This window comes from Aquila chrysaetos, chromosome 1, assembly GCF_900496995.4.
Source record: "Aquila chrysaetos chrysaetos chromosome 1, bAquChr1.4, whole genome shotgun sequence".
NCBI lineage: Eukaryota > Metazoa > Chordata > Aves > Accipitriformes > Accipitridae > Aquila > Aquila chrysaetos.
Window position 1 is genome coordinate 14720502 of NC_044004.1, and position 20393 is coordinate 14740894.

Below are 20393 nucleotides of genomic sequence, written 5' to 3' on the forward strand. Positions count from 1 at the left end.
AGTGACAGATGATACCTTCCAGACCTATACACATTTAATCTACATTTTAAATAATCTACATTTTAACTGAAATCTTCACAACATTTAAGTTGTGACATCTAAAACCAAGATACACTACTTCTTAGTACCATCTGTCAGTTGTGGAAAGGACTTGTTGTTCAGCATGTCCCATGATCAGCTTCTGCTGACAGGAAAATAAGCAAGACAAGGCTATGAAGCTGGCACTGCTACCTTATAAACAAAGTTATACGTGGTTATCTAAGCTTTGGGAAGACATGCCTATTCAAAAAGCATGAATTCAATGATTATTGAAGAGCAGCCTGCTCTGTGCTAGAACTAATCCTTTCAGACTAAACAAAGCCACCTCCTTGATCCAAGTTTCCCCAAGTTTTAGATTCAAGTTTATAAATTTGACCTTTATCAACCTGAGCAAGAATACAGAGAAACCATCTCAAGGGCAACTTACGCAGTCACGGCCAAGAAATAGGACAAACAAAACAAGAATTGCTTTGTTAGATACCATGCAAGAAAGAAGCAAAGATTTTTTCATGGAAATTATAAACAGAACAGAAAAATTTGAGAGAATCTTTACAAGCAAGCCTAAGTTAAAAGCTCACCAACTGAATATTCAGAGAGAAGTCTGTGAAATTTTAATTTCAGGTTCAAGATGAATTTTTTCATTGTTAGGAAGTTGAAAACAGAAATGCTGGAGTAAATGTGATAACCAGAGAGTATACAGTGTCTGTAACTACACGTGTGAATGCTCATTCACACGTAAAGATGTGGTTGATTTCTATGCAGACAGGCCCCTTTGGAAATGCAATCTCAAACTGGTAAGCCAAACTGATGCTTAGATTTTAGTTCTATAAAAATGCCCTGATCTGGCAAAGCAGTAGTATACAGTTTAGTTGTAAACCTAATTCCACAGGAAAATTAAGCATGTACATAAATACATTGCTAGTGGAAGTGAAAACATCTAACTTCTCACATAGTCAAACCCCCAGAACTGGTATTTGGTGTCTTTCATGGCTGCACGTCCTTGATGGAAATGTATCACATTCCTGCACTGCTAAAACCATAGTTTTGAGAGAAAAACCAGGGCACTGACCATTTTTATTTAGTAGTCTTTTCAGCTTAAAAACCTCAAAGTTCCCAATATGTAGGCGTCAGTACAAGCAGATCTAACAGATTGGGGGCGGGGGGGAACAGAACAAGAATATTGAATATTTAAAAATAGTTTTTACTGTTTATTACGTAATAGTGCCTTGGATCAGCTACAGCAGAGTATTTCCCAGTTCTTTGCAAGAAAAAGTGGTTAATAATTACTCTTTGCTGTGTTGGCCATTAGTGTCGTTTTAACCATTTCCTCTCGTTTACACATGCAAGTCTGGTATGTCATCATTTAAGAAAAATCTTATGAGCCATGAGTTAAATGTTATCATTATGTCAGGCTTATTTCCAACATTACCTTCCATGTAGATTAAAGCTAGTTAAATCTTTGCCAAGTTATTTCCAGTGAAGTCAGCCTAGCATCCACCTGCCATTTAGTAAATGTTGAATTAAATATTGACAAGTAAAAGCTTTTATGTTGTAAGGTCATGCCCTGAGTTAAGACCAGAGCTGCTCCTGGGTACAGGTTCATTCCAGGTGGAAAGCAAACACCCACAACGTAACTCTTGTTATAAAGAAGGGTTATGCCCCCAAACGAAGCCCTTCTAGGGTGGGAATTTTGGGCTCAATCCTGAAGAAGGCAGAGTACCCAGCATCTAAGTGTTTTTTTGTTGAACATTGGAGAATACTTTCAAAATTCCCAAGACTGATGTCTTTTTACTAGTGCTGTAAGCAAGGAAACTTCTCACCAGGGTACTAAGGGCTTGAGCCTCCCTCTTCGAGCAGTAGCAAAACCTGCTTCCAGCAGGCAGATATACCCTGACAGATGGATACTTTAGACATCTTTTCCTAAAGTCTCATTATAGGCATCAGAACAGGCAGGCAGTTTCTACCAAAACAGTTTTTCCAATTAGTGGTCTTATTACACTTAGGAATTGTTTACTACTACTCTTGAAATCCTCAGAGGAGAACCAGTGTTCTTTTTGAAAGATCACTTAAATTGCTAGCCCTCCAGGTGAAGCTCCATGTTCTGACTCATACAAGGATTATCTTCATCAATACAATGACTCCTTCTAGCCTCAGACATCACTCTTGACCTCCGTGGAGGGGAAAATGAAACAAAATGCCTTTGCATGCATTGCACTCTCAGCCAGTCTCTAGCTTGCTCAAGTTTTGAGTTGCAAGGCTCGAGCTCCAGCCCCCTGGGAGCAGCGAGCTCTGCTTGAGCCCGGAGTCCACACATTCCTCACAATGCTGAATGTGCCTAAAAAGGATGCAGAGCAAGCCCAGAGTAGACATATATACTCATGTTGCTTTCTTGTGAAAGTTGGTCCTGGAAATCAAGCTAGGAAAATAAACTTTGCCAAACTTTGTCCTATCCAACCTGCCCAGTTATTTTAAATAACCCCAATCCCAGTTTCACTTCAAGCTGCCAGACCCTTTTAGCTTGTCTAGCTGTAGTTTTAGGTCCGATATCTCATTTTTCTTCATCTAGGGACTAAAAATAATGCAGAGAGATTTGTGTAACAAGTTAGTCTCTCCACAGATTCATGAAGCCTGGCAAGCAGCAGCTCACCATTTATTCTCTTAAAGGCTAAGATATTACCAAAGTATTCCCCTCTAAAAATAGGGAAAGACAATGTAACATAAAAATTTACTTTAAAGTGTCACTACCTTAATTTGTGTAATTAAAGCTTCGTATGTAAACATGGTAAAATGCTGCATCTTGTGAACATAGGTGTTTTTCTCCCACTTTGAGGAATTGGAGAATGAAAGAAAAAACTAAGTGAGAGAGATCGTCCCGCCTCTCCAAGCTTTAACTATGATTTCCAGGGGCATTTAAATGTCTTTTGTTGTAGCTTTAAAAACGTTACAAAAAACCATTTTGTCACACTCAGTAGGTTTCAATTATGTGAACGTACAGGTGCGAAACTCCCTTACATTTCCAGGGGTTATGAAATACTGGAAGGCTGATGGCTGAAGTGCCTGCTTTGCATTTGAAAAGCTATTGGGGTCAAAGTCTGTTAGTTACTACCATTTTCAGCAGCTCTTGGTGTCGGGGCCCCAAGCACATAACCCGTCCTGGGCTCAGGGCCAGCTTCAAGGATGGGTGCAGGCACCCAGCCATGAGGAGAGCCTCTCTCAATAGCGGGGACTCACCTCCACCTTCACTCAGGAGAGCACGGTAAGGGGACGTTCTTGGCCATTGTCCTCAGGCCAGCTTAAGCTGATCCAGACCTTCACCCTGACCGACAGGCTCAAACTCAGACCTGCCTCCTCACTGTGGCTTACCTGTTGATCACAGGGCTGTGCCTGACCCGGGGTGCTGGGGTCACGGGACTGACCCTGACTTGCTGACTTCAATTCTCATCTGAACCCCAGACCTGCCTCATCACTGGGGGGGTTGTCTGCAGGTAGGGGCTCTTGGCTCAACCTGGCCACTGCTACCAGATAACTGGCCGTCAAACAAAGAAATAGTATCTAACATGCATAAGAGGCACTGCTATGTAGTAAATTCAGATGTCATGTGGAGCTGCAGACCAATAAAAAAAAAAGGCACAAAGGACTGGAGGTGCAGATGACTTGTCATAACCCACCCCCCCACCAGGGTGAAACTATCATCTTCAGGGCCCAGAGGAGCAGGGGATGGATGAGCACAGTGCTAGGGAGAGGAGCAGGGTCTGGGGAGTGTGTGTATAACACTTCTGAGTGCATTGTTATTCTCTCTTTCTCTGTAATAAATAGATCTGGACTAATAAAGGGACTCTTAAAATTCCAATTATAGTAACAAACTCACAGTTAACAGTAAATTCTTAGTAGATCTAAGGTGTGCTTCGTCTTTGCCAATAAACAATATCTTGAGCATAACAGTGTTTCCATTCCACATTTTTCTGCTCTGGAAACCAGAGTCATTAGGACTCCAGAAAGGGTGGTGGCTGACACTACAAGAGTTTAGTATAGCATCTTTATTTGTCAAAAGCAGGACTCTTTCAGCTGGTTAGCACTAGTAACAGCAAGACATTAGAAGTGAAATTAATTTCACTGTTTTTCAAGTAAGGTATCTTTGTACTCAGTTTATGGAATGGAATAAAAGGGCATTGACAGAAATCCATTATTTTGGATCCAGGCTTTTTCTATGGAAAGAAAGAATAACTTCTGTAACAGGCAAACTTACATTGCTCCTTTTCACACAAGGTTTGCCACATTTAAAGCCCATTTCTACAATGAGCTGAGCAGATCTCCTGCAGTGGGACTGAAGGTTGAGGATTACTTTTTCAGAAGTAACTGCGCACCAGTTCAGATGCTCTACATCACGTTATGAAATAGCTCCCTAAAAATTGTATCTTGTGCTCTCCGCCTGTGGTGTTGATTGTAGTGCAATGAACAGAACACAAATTTGTAATTCGGGGCAGGGGGAACAGTGGCCTGCCCAAGGGCTGTTAAAGTGTTTCACACTGCACTGTTGCAGGCATTGATTACTGACGTTGAAGAATGCACCCTGAGCCTCCTGAGAAGATGCCTAAACCCCCACAGGAAGGTGTTATGCATTTGGTGAGTGGCTCTTAGCTAGACAGCTCTTCCAGGGAGTAGATAGCCTACCCTGCAACTGCACAAGCTTCCAGACAGATGTATGTGCAGCTTCTCAGGTAACATAAAAGCACCAAGTTATAAATCTGCATAACACCCTATGATAGCCCAATATCTTCTGTTTGGGTTGCTACTGACAGCTACCCTATAAGGCTTCTTTCCACCTTTTCTGCTTCACTCATACTCAAGCATTTCCTGTTGTAGCAACCTTTTGGTCTGTTGAGTCTTAAGTAGCGGCTTTTAAGTTCAGTTGGTGTTGACCTCTGCCCACTCTTGCTGCTGAAGGTTTGCAAGTTGAGCAAGATACTGTAATTTCATGGTATAAGCTAGTATATGAAAGGAAGAACACTGATATGATATAAGGCAAGTCATTAACAGTACAATTGTCACTAGATTATCAGAAGAGCCTAGGACATTTCAAGAAACTCAAGTTTTATTGCCAATTATACCAACAGGATGTGATAGTGACTGAATTATATCCAAGCGCATGACTCATTCCATGTATTTCAAAAAATCCTGGAACACTATGTTACTGCATTTCACTTTGTTGTTGGTTCAAGGGGCATTACTTCCATGTTAAGACTTACGTTGTTAATTAATAAAACATTAACCTGAGAACAGAAACAGGAATCTATAGGTAGTACACACTAAGCCATTGGGAAGCACGTACAAAGTTGTAAGCTTATTCCCCAAGTGAGCACTGAAGCAATTGGTAATTGCATAGCAGAGTTTTGGGTATAGATCCCCTCACCTCCCGTTTACGGTTGCAATGAAAATCAAGGTTCTGAATACTTTGCGTGACTTGGTCTGTGAAAGGTAATTCACTGTTCCAGAGCAGTACAGGGTGCAAGAACACACTAAGCACACAAGCAAGTCATGCAAGCACTGAAACTCCATGCTAAACTGGATATTAAACTGGATATGGGTCATACTGCTGACTTGAGCTACTTCTGCATAAAATTAATTCCATCAAATGTTAGAGTAATGCACAATACCACCATTCTCTAGGGATTGTATTGCTCAACCTATCATTGAGTTATTTGGAAAAGGAGGGCAGATGTGAGGAGAATGTTTGCATAACAGTGTACTGGGGACAGTCAAATCTAAAGCTGATTGTGGAGAGCTGTAGAAAGTCACTCTGTGTTTTAAGTGACAGATAAAAATAATTGCTCATACATGCATATTAATCAATGTAGAAAAAACTTAATACATATACAGTAATGGACTCACAGGTAGCTATTTTAATTTGGGAAGATCTTGAAACCATTGTGGATAGTCCTAGGAAGCTGTCAGTTCAGTTCTGTGGCAGATAAAACAAGCAAAGCATTAAAATAAATCTTAATAAAAGAGTCCTTATGTTAGTACCAATCCAGACTGCAGCCAGCAGTACATTCTGTTATGGGCCTTTCCTCTCACAAAAGGTGCAGAGGACAGAAATGATGAATGCTACTGTGTGAGACTAAGCATACTAAGGACTCCTTAGCTTAGGAAGGAGATGTGCCCTTTCCCTCAAGTTGTCCTTTCTTTGCGGAACCTTTGCAAGGTACAGATAACAACACAAACAGTCTGACTTTAATAAAACTAGCTAGCGCTCTGTTTGGTCCAGCCCCATAGTTATGTCTTGTAACAGTAGTAGTGGCTATTGAAGGATGCAATGAGAAACAAAGCAAGTATAGGAAAAACCTTCCCCAATTCACCTGTCCAGCTTCTGGGTTTTGGTTTTTTAGGAACTTCATAACGTAGAGTATGTATTTGGATCCCCTTTCCGTGCTCCTGTTTCACTTCAGTTTATTTATATTTTTTGTTCCAACATCCTATGCAATGAGTTCCACAGGATCAATACATGAGGTTGTCAATTTTAGCTTCTTTTCTGGAAGCTCCCTAATTCTCATGTTGTGAGACTTATCGGCCATACACTTCCTAAGCTAAAGTTGTGCTGGTTTACATGCACGTTTGTGCATCAACTGTTTGGTTCCCTGGGCACACACCTGTTGTGCCACATTAAGCAATTATGCCCTACAGGCTGTATCTAAATTAGTCATTAAAACAGTTCTCATTTTCCCAAACTTTACAAGACATCCAGCTCACATGCTCCAAAACATCTCTGCCTCACAAGCCAGAACACATCTTTGTTTACTGCAATTCAAACAAAAACACCACTGTGGTTGCACCATCATCTTCCCAATGTGCCCAAGGAATCTCCCCTCATCACTGTAACAGGCAACCTCAGCCTTAGGTTTCTCCCCTGCCAGTAGTGGTTTGCTGTGTTTATTTTAAAGAAGAATTGCTCTGCAGAGGAAATGTCTGGCCTGGTAAAATTCTCCACTTTTCCTGAGGTGCTGCAGTACTGCCAGGAACTGGTGCAAGAGATCACTCGGAGCAGAGGCAAAGCTGAGCTGGAGCCAGACGTTCCAGGTCAGGGGGAAGCAGGGCACCCCAGCCAGCACTGCTTGCTGGGGAAGCCAGCAAAGGGCAATTCTCAACAAAAAGGAACACTACAGCCTACAAAAGCAGCCTGTTGCTAGTATAGTCCTGCAATATAAATACCCTCTGTTAGAGCAAGAGGCTGAGAGTGGGAAGTGAAGAGCAAAGGAAGTCAATCACGTGTTGAAAAAGGCTGGACTACTATCAGACTGCTCCGAGTTATTAGTCTGCCTTTGGGGCAATATTTAATTAATTTCTTTTTCCTCACATTTTCTCCATCCTCTCAAGCTTCCTGCAATAAAATTCCTTGTTCAGTTGTTTATTTCCATTTCAGAATGAGTTTAATTGAAGTTCTCTCCCCTTCACTCCCACCTTATTTGATAATTGCTTATGCTGTTTCTGCTTCAGTTGTGATACAGCAGATCTTTAGTGTCTCTGGGGGAGAGGGGTCTGACAGCTCCTGGCTGTCTATGGAACAGGAAAGACCTGGAACAGGAAATATTGTAATTATGTAAAAATGTATAGATTCTTATACTTGCCTGTTTTTTGTGGCTGAGGAATACAACCCATCAAAGTGTTAAATATTATAAGTGTCTGTCATGCCTGTTCCCTTTTCCTCCCCAGCCCAACCCCTGTCTGAGTGGACTACGTGCACATTAGGCTTTGAGAGTGGTTTTTGTTCACTGACATTGCGCAATAAAGGTTTGTGCACATTGGGTGTGCAGGGTGTGCTTCTGAGCCCCACAAACTGCTGCAGTCCCATTACTCAAATCACACTATGGAGGGGCACAGGGAAAATAGAACTATTGGTGAAGTTATTAACCTTTTTCCTTTCATTTATTTTATAAAATAGAGTGGATTCTCAATTAGTGAGACTAGGTCTGATCTAAAAATAAGGGCTCAGCCAGGCAGGTAACTGTAGCAGCAGAAACGGACATGTTATAGTAACTTCTGAGAGCTTTTAGCAATATATATAGTAAAATACTTCTCTGGTTTTATGCCCATTCTCTCTTCTCCTCCCCACCCCCCTGACAATTAAATTCTTAACATGAAACTCAAGTCTTATATACAACAAGAGATCTGCTCAATAGATAGTTAAGTCTAAAGCTGCTCATTGATCTTCCATAACACATTATGTATCAATTAGTGAGATGAAGACAACATATTAATCCTGTCCTTGAAAGAATCTTCTGCATGGCATTTAAGCTTCAGACTAAACAGTGTAAAAAGCATAACATGGTGTTTTGAAGAAACACTGAGAGCAAATATCCACCCTGTAGTTTAATAACCGATTATCAACAAATGGCATGACATTTAAATAGAACCAATACTGTTTTACCAGCTGCACCAGAACAAGCTGATAATCTGCAAGCAAACATGATAATAATGCCACTGCACTCAGTTTTTCCAACTTTGTACTCAAGATCTTAACAGACATAGAAAGAAGAGCTACCATGGAGGAGGGAAATGCCATGAATTTGTCTAAACTGAAACTCATGATAACGTATGTTTCCCCAGTTAGTACAGACTCTTTGCTATTTCCAGTTCTTCCTTAATAGGGAACAGATCAATTCTCAAACAGTTAATAACAGCTGGAAACTTGCCTGATTGTTTCATTAGGCTGCAAAAGCATAACCCAGGGAAGCAGGAACAGTAAAAAACTAACTTGTGTAATTGCTGTTGCAAAAAAGGCATGCAGCTTCTAGCCAGCCTGTAAGAAACAGCTATCTAGTGTGCCAGAATAAGATAGACAAGCTTTTAATATAGCTACTGTCACTCCTGTATGAATTCTTACTGTCTCAAAAGAAGCAAAACAACGACGTTCCGTACAGACATAACCTCTCTCACTACAGTACCTGACATCATAATTGCATTGGGTGGACACATAAGCCATACACTATAAACATATATGCTATTTTCATGGAATACCCTGAATATATGTAACTCCTTGAAATAGTTCAGTGCTGGTGTCAGCTCTAGTTTGATATGCTCTCAATGATCCTCAAGGCAGCAAGGTAGCATAAATGATATATTGTGCAGATTGGATCTCTCAAAACAGAAATTTGGAAAATTTTGGTGATCTCCATTCAGTCTCCTGTGGATGTTCTTTGGTTACTATGGTTTCCTGTTCCACTTCTCACAGAATTTGGTGAAGGCATGAAATTCATTTCTGAAGCTCCTTAAGCTGCTTTCCCCATCTTGCCTTTCCTCATATTTCTGCAAGACCAGAACATGATGTTATCTGAGGCTCAGTTCAGCCCCACGGCCCCCACATCCTCCTGGCTTGGTTTGTTACTTAATCACTTCGATTAATATTTGTTTCCCTCTAGGTGCAAAGCACTACTGCAGCATCCTGCTGTTTGCAATTATCCCAGCCTCAATTTTGCTTGAAACCTTAACTTTAACTCTTCAACTCCTTTCTCTGTGTATAAGTAATTCAGACCTAATTCCAGGTGGAATGAATACATAATGTGCTGTTCCTTATATCTTTCTGGGGACATTGTCTTATGCTCACACTTCACCCTAAAATCCACAACAGCAGATACTGTTGTGATACTGAATAATGCCAAAGACTGTTTACCACACCAGACCCTATGGCATTCAGTCCTCATTAAGTGACCTCTGCCCTGACCTACATTGGTTGATTAAAGCCTAGTATCCTTTGTGGAATAGGGTATACCAAGGACAAGATAATCTCTCAAATCGGAGGTTAGATTGCAGCACATTTGCATGCACATCTTTTCTCTGACTCATGCCTGTACACAGAGTTCCACAGGAGCCACAGCCCTCTGGCCAAATCAAGACTTGTTTGCGTTATGCAAGTCTCTGACTGACCGCAGATTTTCGAGACAGCAGATTATATACCAAGTTATTCCTCGGATCTACACTTATCTGTTGCAGTGGACTGTATGCAAAGGTGAATATGGAGAAGACTGACTGCATTTGGACACTGACCATCCAAACCTATCCCAATTCACTGTCACCTCTAAGCTGAAGTGATCTTAACTACTGATACAAATTGTTGTTCTATCCATGTTGCCAAGGAAATGCTTGGAGATCAAAGTGAGGGAGCTTGCAGATATGAGTAGTGAAATGGATAATGTGACAGCTTCAAATAACTGCTGAGATTGAGAGCAAGACCTCACAACTTTTGATCACATGCTGCTTAACTTTTTTTCCAAAACCCAAGGAGGGAGGAATCTGGCTGTGACTTTCTTTTAAGCTGCCCTCTTCTCTAAAACATGTTCTTTCATGTTTGCAGGGATTGCCTTGAAATACTGACAGCTTGGCAGACAAAACATTTTTTAACTATAGTTGCTTCTCTTCAAGGTTAGTGTTAGTTGTTTTTGCATGAAATGGAACCACTCGTTTTCTGTAGCAGTGTAGGCTGACTCCAAACCCTTTGTCTGAGTGTAAGAGCTGATACCACTCTCTTCAAAGTGTTCTGGCAATACATGCTCTGTGTTATGATCTCATTCTATCTGCTTCACTTGCTCAAGAGCTCCAATAAGTTATTTTTTAATCCTTTTGAAAAACAGTTTGCCATCCAAAAAATTTGTACTGGAATAGGTTCCTATTATAGAACCTGAATTTTTTTCAGCTGGAAATCCAAGTATCTTCCAATATTACCTATTTGTTCTTCCTTTTAAACTTAAATTAAAAATGTATAGTTGTTGTATGACGACAAAAAACCCCTTGCCCATTTGTAAACTAAGAAGCAGTAATAAAGTAATGGAACAGTAATAAACATTTCTTTCCCAAACTCTGTGGTGCAACTCAAAATCCTTCTATAATTATAGCAAGCTGATTTGACAACTCCCTAGTTAAACAAATCTCTACTATTTTTCCTTCTACCCATTGTCTGTGATGTTTGTTCATAAAATTTATCCTAGTAAAAGTCTAGGATGAGTCAAAAGCTTCAGTGCCCCCTCCACTATAAGACCAGGGTCAGGAATGAGGAACAACTTCTGGCTGCTAAGACAAAGCCATGAGAGCGCCATGTCCCTTGGCAGGATTCTTCTGTTGCAGTGCAGTGGGGGAGAGAAAGAAAACCCCTTGCTCCATTACTTGTCCATTTTCTTCTTTTTTTCATTCATGGACTAGTTTTGTCTGACTTGAAAGCCAGAAGTAGGGAAACTCTTTTCGGAAGTTTGAATTATAGCCTAGCACCAGAAAAAAGGAGTTCATTTTTATTTCAGATCTGCCACTGTTTTTACTATGAAGGAGGACTGAAGATTAATCTTCAGCGATTTGCTGTACATTTTTAGAACCTATAATTTGACATTTTGTTACTGTAACATGAAACTCACTGGGAAACATACGCCCCTGAGGTACAGAGAGATAACCAGGTGATTACAGTCTGGCATTGGATAGGGGAGACCACCCCACGCTTCAGCACAGTGCTATTTGGAAGGTTTTGTTTTTGAAATCAAAACCAAAACCCACACAGATTACCAGAACTGAGAAGCAAATTTTTTGCATCCTTTGCTTTTCCCTGTACAACCACCTTCTTCCTCCTCTTCTTCCCTTGCCCTCTCACCACTATGGCTGGGCAACACAGAGCAAATCTCATCTTCAGTCTGAGGACCAAAACTCTTCCTCAGTGTGAGGAGGAAAGGAAGGAGTGAATGGCGAGTATGAGGTTGGCAAGACTAGAAAAGGAGCTTAGAGAGAGCAAGCTAATACTGTCTGGACTAGTAGTCTGGGAGGTATCAGGTCTTGTTGCTTAAGGAGCAAAGAGGGCTGCATGCAGACGCTAGCATCAGCTGGCTCTCCTGTTCCCTGCCAGTGGTACCGAGTCAAGCCAACCATTGCAGATATCTGAGACTAATGGAAACATTTGGATTTTGTAGACAATTTGACTCATCCTCTTACATTACTATTAAATATATTCACTAGGGTAGTCTACCAATGCAAGGGGGAAATGCTTACTGCCAAACTCCAGTTCTCAGCCAGCCTAACTTTCAGCTTTGCAGCCCAAGAGCTTTGAACTCTATGACTTAGTACAAGTGGATTTTTTAGCTCTTCCAGGTAAAGTTGGGGATTGAGCTGTTATGTGGCACTCCAGAACACTGGGGACAACCGATGAGACCATTTCTGAACAAATACATAGAAACAAAGTTCAAAGTAAGCCAGTAAGGAAGCCTACAGACTCCATCTCTGGTTTTGTCAGTTATTGCCTCCTGCCTCTGAGGACAGATGCCCCAAAAAGCACTTGCAGGAGGAAGGTATTTTATAGGCCTTGGGTGTTGTTCCCCTTAAAAATCTTGAAGTGAAAATTTACTCCAAATCAGTTAACACCAAAAGTTATTAAAAAGAGATGGGTTTGTTTTTCTGATCTGCTTGACAGACTTCAGGCAGTCTGTGATCTTTGCTTGTCTTTCACACTGTGTGCCTAAGCAAAGGGTGCTTTCTGTAATTTGCTTTCTTCTATCTTAGGACTCAAACAGATAATGGATAAGAAGAGATACAAGATCAGAACCTCAACTTAAGCCTACAGTACTTTTCAGAACAGCTTAAATCTTTCCTCCATGAATTGGGTCACCATAAATAACATATGGAAAAGAGAATTAGGCCCCTTGACTGAGTAAGGAATATCTTAATTTATTTTATTAAGACGGATATGGTGCAAAGATTTCCCAACCCTGCTTTCCTACCTTCCAGTTAAGAAAATATCCTTCACAGTTTTAAAAATGTATTTAGACCTAAACTAGATCCCATAAGATCAAGTGGCAAAATTCCCAGTAACTTACACAAATGTGATCAGCCTTCTCAAATACAAACAAGCAAGGATACAAGAGTCCCCATCTATCTGTTGTAAGTTTCCACATCCATTACTACACACACTAAGAAACCACCATACATACCCCCTTTTTTCTTTAGATCTTACTACTGTAAGATTATTTCCTTGTGTATTGGTTAGAATACTTATTCCAGACCCCAAGTTTACAACTCAGAATTTGTGCCAAGGAGTTGAAACTCCCCATGATTTTTTTTTTGTAATGAGCATTTTAGTGTGCTTGAAGACAGAAGCAATTTGCAATAATACCACTTGCCAAGCAAGTTAGCATACGATTAATCTATACTTACATCAATTAAAGAAAGCATTAGAGAATTTGTTGCCTCCGAGGAACGCCGTGGTTACAGAACAGTGCCTTCAGAAGATAAAAGCTGTGGCATTACATGCACAGACTCCTCTCAATCAGAAGATTTCCCTTAAAAAGAAACCTTTTGTGAATCAGTAGACAGATGAGTGATTGCTGGGCATCCTCTGCTGTGCTGGCACTCAAGAGAAAGGATGAGAAAGTGAAGAGCCTCTTCTTTCCCTCCCAGTCAGCAGAAAGGGCTCCAGACAGTATTAGCAAAGACAGCCAACCCCTATGCTTGCAAGTCAAATTTCAGTCAGTGCGTGGCTGATGGAGGTGGGGGGAGGCGTGCCTGCTGTCCCAATTGGCTAGAAACTGCTAAGGTCTCACTCTGTTCCTCCCGAGTACAGTAAGCAAATCCATCATAAAACATACCTATCTCCATTCACCAATAAAACTCTTCCTGTGTCCTGCACATTTGCTTCCTGCATTGGGGTGATAAATACTTAGCCTTAAGTTTCTCAGGAGGGAAGAAGCTGAATGGTACATAAGGGACAAAGCCAGCTAGCAGGTGAAGAAATGTACAGCCAATAAGCTAATCTGTTGGCTTAATATTAAGCAATTAAGTGTACTAGAATAAAGATGAAAGAAGAAAGATCAGCATAGTAAGTCTTTAGACAAAGCATGCATTTATTTGCTATGTTTCATTAGCTTTCCTGTCAATCTTGTTTTACTGCAATAAAAGCCTTAAAAAGACAATAAAACCTATCTTAGAAGGTCTTTGGGCTAAGAAAAAACAAAAGAACAGTTTCCTATATTAGACATTAAAACACTAATATGGAATTAGTATTCATTGAAATATCCAGTTCTGTACTTGCCATTTTTTGTTTGATCTTACCTTACAGAGAGTTCTGAGGAACACACAAGCTGAGTATTTAAAGAATAGGCACATCTAAGAAATCCTGCATTTTATAGCTTCAGTCACATGGATGCTAATAAATTAAGTAAATTTGAAGTTGAGTCCAGAATCTAGGTGGTTCTTTCAGAATTCTTTTCAAATCAGTATCTTTCCCTGCCTGAACTTTACTGGAACTCAGCCTTGGGCTCACAAATATCACAGATTAGCAACTTCCACAGACTCGGCACTATCCAGCCAAAGTGACCACACACTGCTTGAATAGGCACTGAGAGAGAACACGCTGTTGTATTTACATTAGGGCCTCACTTAAGGGTCTAGTGTGCTTCCTCCAACATCTGCCAGATCTTCTGGCTTGAATCCAGGAGACTGTAATAGCAGTGCCAGTAACACTTACGGGTGATACACCCTTTTTCCCAAAGAGCCATTATCACTGATATTAAATATTTACACAGTAGTGACTACAAGACCCAGGATTAGCATTCTATTTCACTATCCAGTAGATAGTTTCTTGGGAGGGAGTTCACAGCACCTGGGATGAAGAAAGTAAGATAAGCACAACAAATAAAAGAAGAAAGGACAAGTCCCAATTAGTCATGTAATACACTTGCACCTCATCCTGCTGGAACCTTCTGACCACCACTGTACAGGATTATTCTAAAACATCAATGAGTTTTTTGAGGAAGTACTGAACAGTTATGCTAGTTTTCAAGACTATGGCTGAGCCGTGAAGAGTTTGCGTCTCAGGACTACGCAAACGCTTTAAAGAAAAGCGTATACCATGGACAGTGAGTCACAGTGTGCTGCTGAGTTTGTCTCGTAATCATGTCATTCTTACTGCTTTGGAGATTTACAGCTCAGAAACCTGCTGCAAGGACAATGCCAGCAGCCGTTCTTTGTGGGAAAAGACTAATACCCGCAACCTGTTTGTTTTTTACCCCTAAAAACCCAGGATGTTTATGATTCCAGCAATGCCACTACCATCACCTGTAACAGCCTAGGAAGTGGGAAACTTGGCTTCAGTCTTTTCCTCAGCATAAGGAAATTCAGTCCCATTCCTCTAGTTCCTACATAGATCAGGCTCAGACTATGAGAGACTTGGAAAGGCACTGCTCCAACCCGTCCTGATAAGGCAGTACCCCGTGCACAGCAATGAAGATGAGGTTCACTAGGGAAAAATGTGTAGCCAAGGGAAAGCTTAAGGCTGTTTCATAAGTGGGTATGGCACTCCAGTACAGGGCCAGGTTCACAGCCCAGGAGACACTCTTACGAAACAGGCACAAGACAGACTGTTGTTGGTATGATCTTTTGCAGAGTGACACAGTCCTAATCCCTTCAGCCATTCAAGAGCAGACGACAGTCCGTAACTTGGGTTGAGCAAGCCTTTGAAAGTCACTGGAGTGAAGAGGGCGTTGAAGATGCTCCTCCAGCTACATGTCCATAGCTGCCTCTTTTTGTCAGGTCTGGTCCTAGCTGCTGCATTAGGGCATGCAATAAATACACCTGCTCAGGGAGCTTCTCAGCTTGCTCAGAGCAGATGCCTGGTTGAGACCATTTCTCTCACCTTAGCCCAAACTGAACACTATGGCTACTGCAGAAACAGCAGACATCTACAGAGTTACCTACTGGGCTTAGGGCTATCCAGTTCACACAACTGAGTTTAAAACCAAAGTTGGCTGGACTTCTATAAGATCAGTTTTAAATGTTCCAATTCCATCTAAATCCTGTGTTGAACTAAACCTAACTTGCCAAATAAACCCCCATATAATCCTGTTAATCTGCAGTCACCAACTGATCATTGTTCCAGCCTGGAGCTGGATTTAAAGGAAATTAGAATGGAGAGGCTCCAAGCTGGTTTAGAGACAAGAGGCAGTGTTAGGCACAGCAGCCCACAGCAGCCCAGTGGCCACAAGGCTGCACATGGGGAAGGGCACAGCCCAAAACCAGACCCCAAGACCTCACCTTCAACACTGTGCTAGTGTGCGACTCCTGGCATTATGCTCCTGTAGAAGTAGCTGCAGATAGGAAAAAACAGGCTGTGTACAGACAGCACTAAAATAAGTCTTAAGGAGTTTTTCTATTAGCAAGGCAAAATGGGGAAAACATTGAGCTAGTAGGGTAAGTATCAAAGGCCGTTAAACCTCCATTGGTCAAGTTAAACTGAGCTTAGATATATCCTGGAAGGACAAAGGCCATAGCTGAAAACAAGTATTCAACCCAATCATTAATCTCTGATCTCAAGAGACACTGTGCTGATGTTCATGACATCTCCTGTACCAGAATGGCTTCTCTGTGGAACTGTAGGAAAGCTTAATCCAGAGACTAAATAATTTCATCATTATTTGATGAAATAATGGGAGAAATTTCATGGACTTCAATACTCACTGAAGTATATTTGCAGTCCAGCCATATATCCTTATTTACAACAGGGAATCTTTTTCTATACGTATCTGAACCTTATGCTGAACCAGAACAAACCATACTTAATCTTGGAGCACAGAACAAGGAGTAGAAGATAAGTAATAACCCTGGAAAAGAAGTAAAACCCCAAACTTGGTTTCAATGTATAATATTTGTGTTTTGAACATTTGAAGACCTGACCTTCAAAATTAACTTGGTTTCTTTTTTAAGAACTATGTTAACTATGCACAAATGCTTACTTGAAATTGTAAGCACAAGCTATATTTATTATTTCATATTGCAACATTTATGTAAGAGATTTCTGCTCCTTTCTGTTAGTATTTGCATTGATTGTTGCTTTATTCTATTTCTTATGAAGATTACCTGTACCTAAAACGGTTTAGTCTTGCATGAGAACTTCCTCTTCTAGCACCCCTCTCTGATCCTACTAAATACATGCTAATGTGAGAAGTAGCACTACTAGACTAGATTATGCTAATAAATATGCTCCATTACACATAATGTGATGAACTAAGATTTTGTGGAATAAAAATATGCCTCTGGGATTTTATGGTAAATGCTAAGTTTTATTAAAGAATAAATTGTGGTTAATTATCTGTCTCAAAGGATGGGACTTCTGGGGTTCTTATTGCTAATGCAAACAACCACAGTGTCAGTTATTCAGCAGTAGTAGCAACTAGAAAGTTGTCCAAAGGAAAAGACCCTTCCTGGAAGTTTTGCAAGTGCTATAGACAGGTAAAGGAATATAAACATTTCATAGTTTTAAGGTTCGTTATAAATAAAGTTTTAAAAAAGGGTTTACCATTGCTTAGCAATGTTTCTTTTTTGACCTAGAAGCTATATCCTGAGTAATTTGAACAGAATAACAGATACGAAGATTGACATACAAATGGAAGAAAGACATGGAATCTAATGTGTGCCAAGCCAATTGCAGTAGATATGTTAAAAAAAAAAATGCACACCCCATAAATTAAATCCTTGCCTGAAATACAAGACAAAACATATATATGGAGACATCCAAGTGATTATGAGGAGGCAGTATTAGTCAGCATGTAAGGAGTCTGGTCATATAAGCTTTAAACAGATCACAACCTATGCCAGCCCAGCATGCAGTATTTATATACAGTTGAAAAGAGCACAAAATAACCACCCATCTCCCCCCTGCATACATACACTCTTCTTTTAACATGCTAGCTCAGAATACCCCAATTCAACGTCCCAGCTTGTAAAATACATAAATACATGGGTAAAAAGCACCTATTTTATTAGATGTAGTCTTCTACTTACTAAGGTCTTAATTCAGGCTGAAATTGATTCTCTTACACATTCCTCCAGCAAGTCTTCAGTTTTCCCTCTTCAGTACTGCCAACCCTCTTTTATACTGCTTGTCCTAGGAGTGTTAGTCCATCCTTGATTCAGGTAAACTGACTAATCAAGTAAAGCAGTTCAGCTGCATTCCCTCTGCTCAATTGTTCCTGGAATGGGAGGAACTCCTAACCCCACTCTGAGAGGAAGTTTCACACCTAGGGACTGTTGGGGAAAAATGGACAAATTTCCTTGAGCATTTATCTGTGGATATTGCTCTTGGAAATAATAAAAAAAAACCAAACATGGATTATATTCAATTTAGAGCAAAACAGAAAAAATTTGCCTTTTATTCAGTATTTTCAAAAGTTCTCTGATTTCAAACAAAGCAAAATTAGGCAAAAATAAACATTAAAAAAATGCTTGGTGATTTCTGTAGAAACATGATAAGCTAATCCTGAATTCTTTCATAATACTTACCTCTTATATTTAAGCAGTAGTCTGTGGTAGGGATTTAGCTACTCTGAGATATGATTACGGATCTTTAAACTCACACAACCTAGAGAAATTCCCAAATTAGATTCTTGAAGAAAAATTATAGCTCTGAGATATTTTCAATAATTTCTTAGTTTAATTCTTTAGTATTCTAAGACATTTCTGTATGAGTAAGCATTGGTCTTAAAATGTGATTACAGGAGAAAGACTAATGGCACCTTAGGCTGTAAATCAAGGGAAGTGATAATGGACGATGACTTGGCGTTTGCGATGCTGCCTCTGCAATACCCTGACAAGCTCTGGGTATCCTGGGACAAGAGAAATGTGCAGATGGGTGGGAGCTCAGCTGAGGGCTACGAAACTTCTTGGGGGTTTGGAACATCCAACATAGAAGCAGAGGCCAAGGGAGCTCCAGGCTTGTTCACTCTGGAGAAGAAGAGGCTTAGGGGTGAATTTAATTGCTGTCTTCCACTTCCTGAGGTAGGGTTAGGTGAGAGAGGACATAGCCAAACTCTTCTCAGAGGCAATGACCACCAGTTTCAGGAAGGGAAGTTCTGGTTGTAGATACAAAAAGACAATGTTCACAATGGTTGGTGAAGCACTGGAAGAGGTACCTGGAGAAGCGCTGGTTTCTGAGCAACCTGATTTAGCGTTGAAGTTAGCCCCACACCGCTAGTCCAGGAAGCCGGCCTAGGTGAAGTCCACAGGTCTCTTCCAACGTAAATTATTTCATGATTATATGACAAAAAAATTTTAATAGACATAGCTTTTGACAATATAAATTATACAAATTCCCTTAAGGAAACAAATGATACTACCAAAAGCACTTTCTGATTGGCATACGTCAATATATTTAAGGGCTTTTCCTGTAGATAAAGACCACAAAAGCAGTCAAACTAATAAAACCAGTGAAAACATTGACATAGTGACAATTGTCTACTGTAGTTCCAGTCTAAATCTCTAGTCAGTGGTCAGCATGAGGAATATACATATACAAATCCTAAATCTTTCTGATTAAGTGTAGAAATGCAATCAAGTTTTTAGGAAAACACATTAACAGTCACAGAATATTTCAGGTGATTTGTCATTCTCCACTGGACTTTGAACTGCTGGACTTTTAGCTAATACAAATGAAAAGCTCATTGTAAGAGGTACTTCCCACGTTTACAAGAAATGGTTAATTTGTTGTCTATCCCCAGATTTCATTCTTCCCCAAAATATTCCTCCATCATACTTTGTTTTTTTTATTTCTGTCATACATGATATGCCTAAAACAAGTGGTCTGCCAGTCATATTTTCTTTACATCTTGAAGTTTGCCAAGGGCAAGTGAAAACTTGAGAACTCTTTTTTAGCAGCTCCATAACCATTGGCAAGTTAGTAGTTTGAGGAGTTAGTTCCAGGCGACTCACAAAATCATCCTAGAAGTAATTGATTCATTGATACGTTTAAACTAGAAGCCCCTTTAAAATGTAGGAGTTAAAGGATCAGAATGTATAACCCAAGTTGGTACTTAAATTACTTTGTACATCATTTACTTATTTAAAAGACAGAAATATCTGTTCAGCAGGCAAACCTCAAAAATATAATTCCCTGTCAACAGACTTCAGCTCGATTAGGTTTGGGCAGAAGGGGACTGAAGATTAGAGTTAACAGCTTATATAGATTTTACTGTGTTTGAGATCTCTGTGCCAAATTATAAATGTAACATGGATTCCACGACCTTAAGTAATGTTTTGTTTCTGCTTCATTTTGTAGCCTGGCTGCATTGCAGATAAAGCCAGTTATTGGCACAGACTGTAAACATGGCCTGTGATAAGGTTTAGAAATGGTCTGAATGTTGGAGTTGGATAATAATTATGAATTGTTTTCATACTAGAGATTATTTTGACTATATAGCTGATGAGTTGGAGCAGTTCACAGAAAGAAAGTTAAGATCTGTTCCCACCCTAATATCAACCTATTTCTGGTTTACCTACTTGTGATTATATAGCTTACTCAATTAGATAGTTATTTGTCATTATCTCTTCTTTCCTGCTATTTGTGTTTT

At 40.2% G+C, this 20393-nt stretch overlaps 1 protein-coding gene across 1 annotated transcript in view; it reads right to left on the reverse strand.

Annotated features, from left to right (window-relative positions):
• The window catches only part of SLC2A9 (solute carrier family 2 member 9), a 138759-nt gene extending 125385 nt beyond the window's left edge, over positions 1-13374 (reverse strand). The window contains exon 1 of the mRNA XM_030023672.2: positions 13213-13374. The gene's annotated coding sequence lies outside the window, so the exon portion shown is untranslated. The remainder of the gene's footprint in view (positions 1-13212) is intronic.
• Between the last annotated feature and the right edge of the window lie 7019 nt (positions 13375-20393).